The following is a 10,848-nucleotide window of genomic DNA, read 5'->3' as shown; positions in this document are numbered from 1 at the left end:
CCTACAAATCTAGTAATTGTATTTAAATGTACAAATAGCAGATGCCAGCTTAAGGTAGTCTGACATATGTTTTCCAGTGGCAGAATGGTGTATTTAATAGTAATTAATAGTCCAGTGGTAGCAAATAGTACCTTGAATTGGACTATGTGAGAAAATTTAAAATTTTTTAAAAGGTAAAAGTGAGGTTGCAATGTGAAAATAAAGCAAATGAGCCTTCCGGTATTCAAAACCTGCTTGCTTTTGCAAAGATTGGTAGATTCAGTCCTGGTAGATGTCGTGGTAGATTCAGGACATCTATTCATCTTAACCATTTATAATGTCGCTTCTCCAAGACTCTTCTACAAGGAGAGATGTGCAGATTCACCCAACAGTTGCACTGCCACTGGCGATTCACTGGGCAACAGCCACAGGGCTGTGCAGTGGGTGAATCTCATCACCCCACAGCAAGATCCAGGTTTGTTTATTAAAGGACCAAACACAAACTGTTTGACAGTGGCATCAGACAATCTTCTGTCATGGCTACTGTGGTGTAGACAGTCTTACACTGCTCAATATGAAACTCAATGTCATAAGCTGCCTCAGGACCTGTGGGTTCAGGTGGGCTCAACACCACTTTTTCCTTCTACCAGAAAACTTTCATGGCTGTCATTGATCACCTTTCTCATCCTCTGGGTCACCAGTTCTTAAATTGTGCCATGTACTTTGAGCTATGTTCCTTTGAATACCCTGAGAAAATATATGGGGGAGCTGGAAACTGCAATTAAAACCAGATGGAGCATCCAAGCTGTGGGAAATGAGAGATTGTGAACTTCTTGGTTGTGTGGTTGATCCCTCTGAATTTGATTGTTTAATCATAGAATAGAATCATAGAATCAACTAGGTTGGAAAAGACCCTTAAGATCATCGAGTCCAACTTTTACCCCAGGACTGCCAAGTCCACCACTAAACCATGTCGCTAAAGGCCTCATCTACGCAGTTTTTGAACACTTCCAGGGACAGTGATTTCACCACTTCCCTAGGAAGCCTGTTCCAACGCCTGATCACCATTTTTGCTGATGTAAGAACTAACTAAATACAGATTTTTTTTTTTTAATATAGATATATTTATTGGAATGAAGTTGCAATAACATGTTATCTGACAGTGGGACACATGATACAGGTTATGTTATTTCTATCTTGCTTTCTTCTGCAGAATGCTTAATTAAAATTTCAGTCGTATAGTACAACCAGCACATCCTGTTTTCAAGGGTCTTTTCTCTATTATGGCCTTCTGAAGGCACAGTGATAGAATGTTGCACATGTGATAAGTATGGCAATATATAAATGCACAGTATTCTCACTAAATTTGTAACTGTTTTTACTAAGGATGGCAAAAGTGGGAAGAGAGTGATTAGAATCAATACAAGCCTGTGTCCTCTCTCAGAGTTGAGGCATGTTTCAGTGTTGATTCAAGACACAATCCACAAAAGGCCCTAGGCTCAATGCCAGTAGGTAATTTGCTTTTGTTCTGAGAACCTGTATTTACATAACCCGGCCAACACTTGAATTTTTGTGGCACATAATTGCCAGTAAAACTCACTGCAAGGGTGCCCAGGTCACACCTACACAGTGCTCGTATGCACAAATAAGATGTTTCTCTGGCTGCCACCATCTCCTGAAGGAACTGGAGATGATAGGTATTCTCATGGATCACTAACAAGCTGGGAAATGATGCCTTTCTGAGGCTTGTAGTCTAGCATCTCACTTCTTGAGATAGAGGAGACTTAAACTCCTCACACTACTCTCCCAGGTGTAAACTTAAGCTGCTCACCACTCAGTATGCTGACTACTATGCCAGTGCAGAGGGGAATAAAGACATTGCAGTCTCCAGTTGTAGGACTTCTAGAGATAATTCTGTTTTTCAGCTTGAAACACTAGGAACCTAGGTCGAAGCTTGGTCTGTTTTCTGCAAACTGACAGCATTTGTCAGGGGTTGTTTTGGCACCCAGGGATTAACTTAAATTTAGCTGTCATAGCTGCAACCTTCTCAGTTGATTGTACCTCTGAACCTTTATCTAGGATATGGAATACACCTACAGTGCACATAGGCACTGACAGTCTTTTTCTGGCTAGTTATTCTGAGCTACAAAATGCTTTACACCAGAGGATGGGCTCAGAGGAAACTTTAAGGACCAAGGGATCAGTAGTTGTGTAACTTTTTGGCAGCTATCAGAATACAGGCGTTCATCTGTGACTATTACTCATCAAAACACTCAGCCTGGCGATCTCCCGCAACCAGAGCTCCAGATGCAGCTTGCCAGATGTACACATTGCCAGAAATCATACTGGCAGAAAATCCCAAGTGAAAAATGTGACATGGAAACTGACTAGTTGGTGCTAAGAGAAAAAATAAAATTAAGAACATCAGCAGAAAGAGCAGGTATATTCTATAGAGAGAGCAAGGGGATGAGAGAATCTCGGGAGTCTGCTTTCATACTCGAGGAATGAGAAGCTGTGCACAGCAGGTGCATTTCCATCTGGAAGTGATAGAAGGAGATTTTTGAAAGGAAAAAAGGAGAGGCGTGACTTTTCACATCTTTCTTCAGTTCCTACCTGCAACATTTTACAGATAAATTCTGAACCAAAAGAGAATCATACGGGAGAGCAAATATGAACAGTGCATTGATAGGTACCAATACAGCACAGCAAGAACCAAGGCATTAAGGTATCGTCGAGACGTGCAAATTCCTACTTAAGTGTGACTTGCCTTGAAGTGGAATGACCGTAGATATGGTCAGGTAGAGCTGGATTTAAATGCACTGGCAAGTCAGCTCAGACATGGTATGTATGATCAGAGTCACACAACAGGAGCCTGGCTGGGCAGACAACCGGGCCTGGAAGGTGCTTCCCATACTGGAGAAGCACACTGGGAAGCAGGCTGACGAATCACCCATGCTGCCAACATCAGCTTGACTCATGCATGAAAACTCTCTGCATGCAATCCCAAACCCCAACCCCAATGTGCTGGTGGGCAGTACTTAGACTGTGTTTCCTGCAGTAAGAGTATGCTGCCTTTCCAGACTATGCATTTTATAGGTATGCTCTATCTCACTGACAGAAATCCTCTGTTGCAGTCTATATTCCTCATAGGACAGTAAATATCCCAATAATAGGAACTGACAACAGAATAGAGCATGAGTTCTTGTAGGTTTAGACAAGTGCCTTTGACGTTTGTTCATAGTTTGTCATCTCCTGACTTTAAATCTTCTGGCTTGCACGGTATTTTCTCTTTGTATTTCATGATGCATAGACTCCCATTCAACTGTTACAGACATCTGTCAATTCAGCTGCCTTCTCTCAAAAAGAGCAGGTGTTGTTAGTTCCTATTAGACAATGATTCAACTACATGTGGAAGCAGCTAAAATTTTGCCTGTTTCATCTGTGTTCGATTTCTGAAACGATCCAAAGAAGCCTGTGAAACAAAGATTCTTAGGGACAAAAACCTGGAGCTGTTTTTGTCAGATTTTAGCAGAATTGGATCTTTTGGTCTGAATTTGAGTGTCTTTGGAGCAACACTTATATGGTTAAAAAAAAAAAATTCTTTGCGTATCTCTAACAAACATCCTTTGAGGAAGGCCACTGAAAATACCAGAAGGCCACAGATTTACTCCTCTAGGTTGTAGAAATGTCTGACCAAATACCAGTATTCAGAACAGATTGGTTAAAGCCAGCACTGTCCAGCTCTTTAGGTTTTGTTGCAGAGTTCTTAAAAAACTTGGACCTCTCCATGTATCAGTTTACTTCTTAAAAAAACTTGGGCCTCTCCATGTATCAGTTTACTTCTTCCCGGCTAAGAGAATAAAAATTCTACCGTTTAAACTAGCATGTTGGTGGATAATAATTCAAACGAAGGAAAAAAAACCCAAAAAACTTGACTGTCAATGACCTGTTGAATCATGGATTATTGAGACTGAAACGCAAAGCCACTCTGTTGCTGACGGCAACAAGAACTGAGCTTTAATGCAGAGGGATTCCTCTTAGCACTAGCAAAAGCCTTCAGTTTGACCGCTCAGCTTGGATACTGGGGACATTGAACCCTGACTTTCTTGACAAGCAAAACTTTTTATTCAGAAGATTAAGCCTATATAGAGACAAGGGAAAGTAAAATAAACCTGGGAAGAATTAACAATGAAGAATAAATCAGTTGTATTAGCAATGAGTAAAGGTGCATGCTGTACTTCTTTGCACTAAACCTTTTACTCAGTTTCACTGCCACAAATATGATACTTGCTTCAGCTATTGCCCTTTTGTGGTCATTACTGTCATTTTCAGCTAGCCCTTCTCCCAGTCTCACCACCAGTGGTTACATCACCACAATATCCAGGAATCCTTTCATTTACACAGACACGTCGCTAGCTCATAGGGATGCTCAGCAGCTTCAGCTCAAGGCATTTATTTCCCTCAAAAGCCACCTCTGTATTAGCTCATTATAATGTCTTCAGAAATTTGGGGGGCTTAAAGCAAGTCCTTGCTCTGTTTCTGTCCTGATCTCTGCCCTACTCTGCCTCCATTTTAGCATGAGCTTCTAGCAGTTATGTAGATGATCCTGGATAGAAAGCTTATGCAAGTAAAATCACTCTCTAGCTTCCCCTCTCCCTGTTTAATAATATTTGATTACCTCCTCCTAGGTGCACCTTATATTCGTTTTTGTCTCTGTTTTCAAACAACAGCTAGAAGCAAAAGACTTTACTCCTTTAACAAAAACACATTGGAAGTGGCAAAAAACCACAAGCTAACCATTTTATTGCTCTCTGTTGAGTCCTAGTAATAGGTTTCCAAATACCCATCAGATAATGACCAATGTTATCAGATAATACGAATGTCTTAGATCCAGTTCTTCCAGTTTGTGATGCTATTTGCTGTGGCCCTATGAACACTGAGTATGTCAAATGCAATGTTTAGCTTGCTCCCCAAATCTAAGCTGGGTTACCAAACACTGCTACTGATGAAAATCTGTTAAGAAATTACATTTTTATCTTTAGAAATAACAGTTTATCTGTCAACCAAGGATATGTGGATAGCTGCAGTCCAGATGAGCAACCATGCTGATCCCTTTTCATGGCACATACTATCAAATTTCAGTATGCATGTACACCAACTGATTTTTCTGAGGCAGAACGTAAGTCCCTTAGGAGCTTTACAGTCAGTGACTTAATTTTGCATAAAGAATGTAACAGGTGCAAATAGTTGGCATAAGGCATGTCTGAATATTTGTAAAGACAGGTCAATAGTCTTGGAAAAGGGCATGAAATGAAATAGTTCTTACAAAACAAGTTATCTGTTTCCAGAATAAATATTGGTACACACAACAGAAGTAAAAGCACTTTCATATTGCCCTGCAGAAATGTCTATCCCATGTCTCTTCAAAGGGCTGGTTCTCATGGTAAAGAAATAAACTGCAGGATTTTTTAGTTCTTACTTCTTCCTACACTGACATCATTTTTCTGATAACTTGTGTTGTGTGGACCTAGGATTGAAACTGGATCCATTCCTGCCATGAAAATCCTCCCATAGCCAGAGAGTACCAGTGCAGTCATGATGAATCAGATGTGAAATCACACTCTGTACTCTGTTGTTCGCTAGTGTGTGGCATTTCTCATGGAAATTAGCTGTTTATCTAATTAAAGTTAGAATGATTTATATCGCATTTCATCTGCTGTCAACTTATTGGCAGTTAAATGTAAAAAAAAAAAGGGGCAGAAAAGAGCATCATCTAAAAAGTTTGTTTGAAAAATTTGCATAAGATACTTCTAGTTCTAGGCTGCTTATCCGTGTAGTCACCACAGCTATTGTATAAAAAATCTTGGGTTTGGGTTGTAACAGAAATATTGGACTAAGCCACAAAGTCACATGGAGGTTGTATAGGGAAAGAGCAAATTATCAGCTGTAAAAATATCTCCCAACCAAAATGGTAATCCAGCCTGACCATAAGTTTGTCTTAGTCAAGTATGGTCTCACATAAATTACTGGGAAAACTTATGCATTTGACACTATGTAAAAGCCTTACTGAAAATGGGCCTGATTCATAGAAATTTTTGGTCACAGTGCCATTACCATTCTGTAATGAATCCTGCATGGAAGTTGAAGGTGGAAACTGAGACCAGAGCAAACGTCAGCTGTCCACTGGAGGGTGCCTCGAAGTTTGTGCCTCCAGGCATGGCATAGCTTTGAGACAAATGGAAAACACAAAGCTCTTGAAGAAGTCAAATCCAAGCCCAAAGGAAGAGATCAGGTCCCTTGCTACTCCCACACAGCTCTACAAAGTGCCTGAGAGGGAACGAGGGCTCCCCAGGAGAGCTGATGTGAAGGAAGCCAGTGCCTCACTGAGAGATGTGTCACTGTGTCACAGCAGTGTGTACCTGATACATCCCAGTAATTTCTGTTCACCACTGCTCTTCCACAGCCACACGTGTTGACCAGTCCCAAGCAGGGGTTGAACACCTTCACAGGGACCTGAAAATGGTGCTGGTGCGCTGATTAACCTCCATGATAGTATAGTTTAGGATGCAATTTTCTGGCTCCCATGACATCAGAACCCTTCTGTTGCTGTATATAATTATAAAAAAGTCCCTCTGACTTCTTGTTGCTGAAAATACACAGGCTGTTTTGTTTTTAAAAAAAACAACATGTTCTCTCCCTCTTGTTTTTCTATTTTTGGAAAGTTCTACCACGAAAACTGGCGATTACTACAGCTGAAAGCTGGAGTAAGACTGAAGATCACACACTCTAGCATGGACCTTTATAAAGGTATCTAGCCTTTAGCTTCCCTCCCAGGATTAATACTGGGTCTTTTTTATTTATATAGTACTCCTAAGCAGAAAATGAAGCAGACTAGTTGTTTGCAACTGGTGCTGTCTAAGATCCTACTAGCATTAACCACAGCGTAAATTAACACTGCAGAGGGAGATGCACAGTGGCAGAGAGGGAGTAGGCACTGAAATACACCATGAAGGAGCCTGAGTAATGGGCAAAAAATGGGAGTGTAACCCTATGACCATATTTAGTTTCCACATGTGAATCTTGGCGGCCTGAAGCCTATCCCGAATGCCAGTGGAGCCTGAGAAGCTGGAAATCTTTTGCTCTGTGCATACAAGCAGAGTCATGACTCATGCAGAAGAGAAACAGTTTTCTTTTGCGAGAGGAACATTTTTCCTTATTGACTAGGGAGACACCCGAAAATAGCTTTGCTTTCTGAGTGATTCTGTCAATTCACAGCAATGCTGCAGAGGTATGAAAACCAAGGAAGTGTTTACAGTTTCAGGAATCTGCTAATACGAAGTAGCAATCTCTATTTAAAGACAGCCAGCTAAATTCACTATATATGTCAACTCCTTGAAGACAATGAATTAAACTGAGGGTAACTCGGACTGTCCAATAAATTTCAAATGTCAGACAAAGAAATGAAATGGAGGACCAAATAATATTAATGTAAAATATTTAAAATTACATGCAATTTAATCTATTTGAGTAAGAAGCTCAGTGTATAATCCCATTTGCACTGGGCTTTATTTCTGATGCAATACATTTTCAGCATCAAAAGTGAAGAAGCATGAAACTTCTGTGAAAGATAGAGCTCTCTTGATTGCAGAAGAATGATGTTTCTTGGAAAGGAAGGACACTTCCGAGAATCCCAGATTATTGGAGTTTGTTTCCACCAAAGCTGTTGGAATTTTCCAAGTTACTTCAATGGAAACTGAAGTAAGCCAAGGAAAATCCCACCCCATATTGAGGGAGAACATTGTTAAAAGGTGTTAGTAAGCAGAACAAGGCAAACAGGACTTATTTTAATGCTTGCTCTATTTTCTTTCCTGATTTGCTCCAGTGACCCTCTTCTTCTAACGTTGTTGACTGACACTGACCGAAACCACCTGAAAATTAGGCTCTTGTCAACTAAAATGAGCTCACCAAGTCCCCCATGGTGTTCATCTTGCTGCCAACTCCCTTTCTCCGTGGTGCAACATTTCACCCATGAGAGCGGCAGGTGGAGCAGCAGTTCAGAGGCAAGGGAAAATCTTCCTCTGATAATACCCTTTTGTATTTTCTTTAAATCCATGACAACACACGATACGCAATGCTTTATTTTTATGCTTAAGGGGGGGGAATTTCCACGTGGAAAACGCCCTAAGAATCGAGAGCCGCAGAGCATTGCAATGCCGAGGCTGCCACCTCCTGGCTGTACCTCCTCCTGGTGCTAAATTGGAGCTCAAAAAGGAAATTGATCCTGCTTAGACCCATCGTTTGTTTATCAAAACACCCCGATGCACATCTAGCAGCAGGGCTCTACTATACTCCTTCGGACTTACAGGGAGGGTTAAGGATGCATTTAAAATTAGGCATCAGCCTACGAGATGTCTGGGATAAAAATGCTTCAGTGACTACAGGCAATATTCTAAAATGAGAACTCAAGTCTAAATATGAGAAATCAAAATAAACAGGCTGTAACATACCAGCTCCAGGAACCGACTTTGTAAAAGCATGTCAGTGAAGTTACCTCCACTCACATTTCACCTGGTAAAACTGTCAACCAGTGGAAATGTCCCCCCTGCCTTCATTCTCATAGAGCAGTTTCAAAAAGTCACCTGCGTGGAGGAGAAAGTAATTGAATTAAAAAAATTCTTGAGGACAGCAAAAATGGATCCAGCAATGCAAACTGTCATTTGACTGAAATCAGTACCAGGCTTTTCACACCAGGAAAGTGCAGTCAAAAAGAGGACAGGGAAGGTAGAAAATTAGACAAGCAGACCTCCCACCTGCTAATCATTGACAGCAGAAGGATCAAGCCAGAGCAAGCTTGAAAAGAGATTTTTTTTTTTTTCTTTTTCTGCCTGTCTTCTGTGGAAATTTTGGCTGGGATTGAGCTGAGCCAGAGGCTCCAGAAACACCAGGTAGTGCTGTAGTAATGGCAACCCACCATGTGAACCCGCTTTATTCCTGTGCTGTGCTTACCAGTGCAGCACAAAGCAGCCTCCCTTGTGAGTCCCATGGAGTAGATAAAATTTATTCCTGGAAGGAGATGATAGTTTTACCTGTAACTGCCCTTTTTTTTTTTTCTTTTGTAAGAATGTGTGATTTTTTAAGGGAATAAGAGTGTTTTGTGAAGCCCAGTCTTGTGCGTCGGAAGCAGCACTGCTGCCAGCCGGTGAGCTTAGGCACTCCAATGTTTGCTTGAGTTTTAGAGGAGTAACAGGCAGGATAACACTGAGCTTGAGTTGTTGTTGGCTAACATCTGGCTGTTTCATGCTTCTTCCAATAGCACGAGGCAGCCCTAGGCCTCAACTCGCCGGCTGGGTTAAATCAAGCCAGCAGATCCTCTGTTTTCAGAGCGTCACTAGGCATCAGGAGCAGATTGGTGACTCTGGCACAATATCTATTAATAAATAAAAGCATCAGGCTTTGCATTTGAATAGGCCCTTTTCTTTGGCAGATCCCAAAGTAATTTCTAAAGAAGGGCAAACATTATCTCCATTTTGGGGGTAGGTTATATGACAAGCTCACAGTTGGGGACTGGGTGAGATCTTGGCTCTACAATAAGCAACAGCTGCTCTCCTTGGTTAAATGCCACACACCAGCAGTCCCGAACGTTGTCAGGTCCTGGCCAAGCACACAAAGCCCCTTGGCCAGATGGGCAAGAACAAGCACTGGAAAGCTGGTCCCATTACTCAGTCAGTTCTTGAGGTAACTAAAACTCCACAGAAAACTTTTCCAGAATGGTAAGCAAGCAGTGATAGATTTTAACACAATCTGCCTTTTATTTAGTTTCTCTTGCTTTCCCATACTCAGCTTTGAAATAACTCTCACTTTTCCTTAGGCAGGGATCCACACAGACCTGCAGCAGGGAAGAAATATTCTTTTTTATTCAAAAATATCCTTTTGGAGAAAGTTCTGAACATGTTCCCATTTTGTAGGTTTGCTACAGACTTCCGGATACTTCTACAACTATTGAAAACATTATATCCTTGCAGAAAGACTACCCTGCAGGTAGCCTGCATCACATGCATGCTTCGTATGTAAGCACCATATATAAACATCATAGCTGATCTTTTAGTTATTGAGTCACATTACATGTTAAACAAAGGACTTGTTGCAGTCGTTTCTGATTCTTAGTCAAGATACCAAGCCAGCATCTCTCCCAGGTCCCTTTGCAAAATATAAATAAAATGTATTTCTAGTTAATAGTTAATTAAATTACTTTGACACGTACACATTAACTTGGCCTTTTAGCTAGTGAGCCAGAGCAATGCAAACTATGGTTTGCAAACCACAGCACTGGGTAATATTCACCCTTACATGAGGCGTTCTGTGCGTTTATTAGCAAAAAGAAGGAAGCCCCTTTCCAGCGCAGGGGTGCTTCAGAAGTTACACATGCACAACACAACACGTATACACAACGAAAACAGGCTCCTGCCGTTGGGTACTGGCATTCGTTGCCATCTGACAGCTGCTCTGAACCAGATGGGAAACAGCCATTCCAGTTCTGCTTTAAGCCACATCCCAACAGCAGCATCACTCCCAGACTGGCATCTCAACTGACAGGCAAGTGGGCAAAGGAGCCAAATCCCCCCTCCTGCCACCCCGCCACTGATGCCATCCCTCCAGAAGAGGACTGAGGCATATTTGGTGCAGAGAGGAGAGAAGCAGGGAAAAATGGGCTTTTAGATGCTGTGCTTGGAAAGCTATGACCACATTCACTCTGTACACAGGGAAAGTCTGGGACCGGTGTTGACGATCTGGCAGTGACTGAAAGTTGTCAAGTTAGCTCAGACGTGATAAACAGAGAGGGAAAAAAAAGTAGCAAGTCATCACCAAAAG

The sequence above is a fragment of the Strigops habroptila genome, chromosome 3, assembly GCF_004027225.2.
Source record: "Strigops habroptila isolate Jane chromosome 3, bStrHab1.2.pri, whole genome shotgun sequence".
In the NCBI taxonomy this organism is placed as follows: Eukaryota; Metazoa; Chordata; class Aves; order Psittaciformes; family Psittacidae; genus Strigops; species Strigops habroptila.
This window is presented reverse-complemented; position numbering follows the sequence as displayed.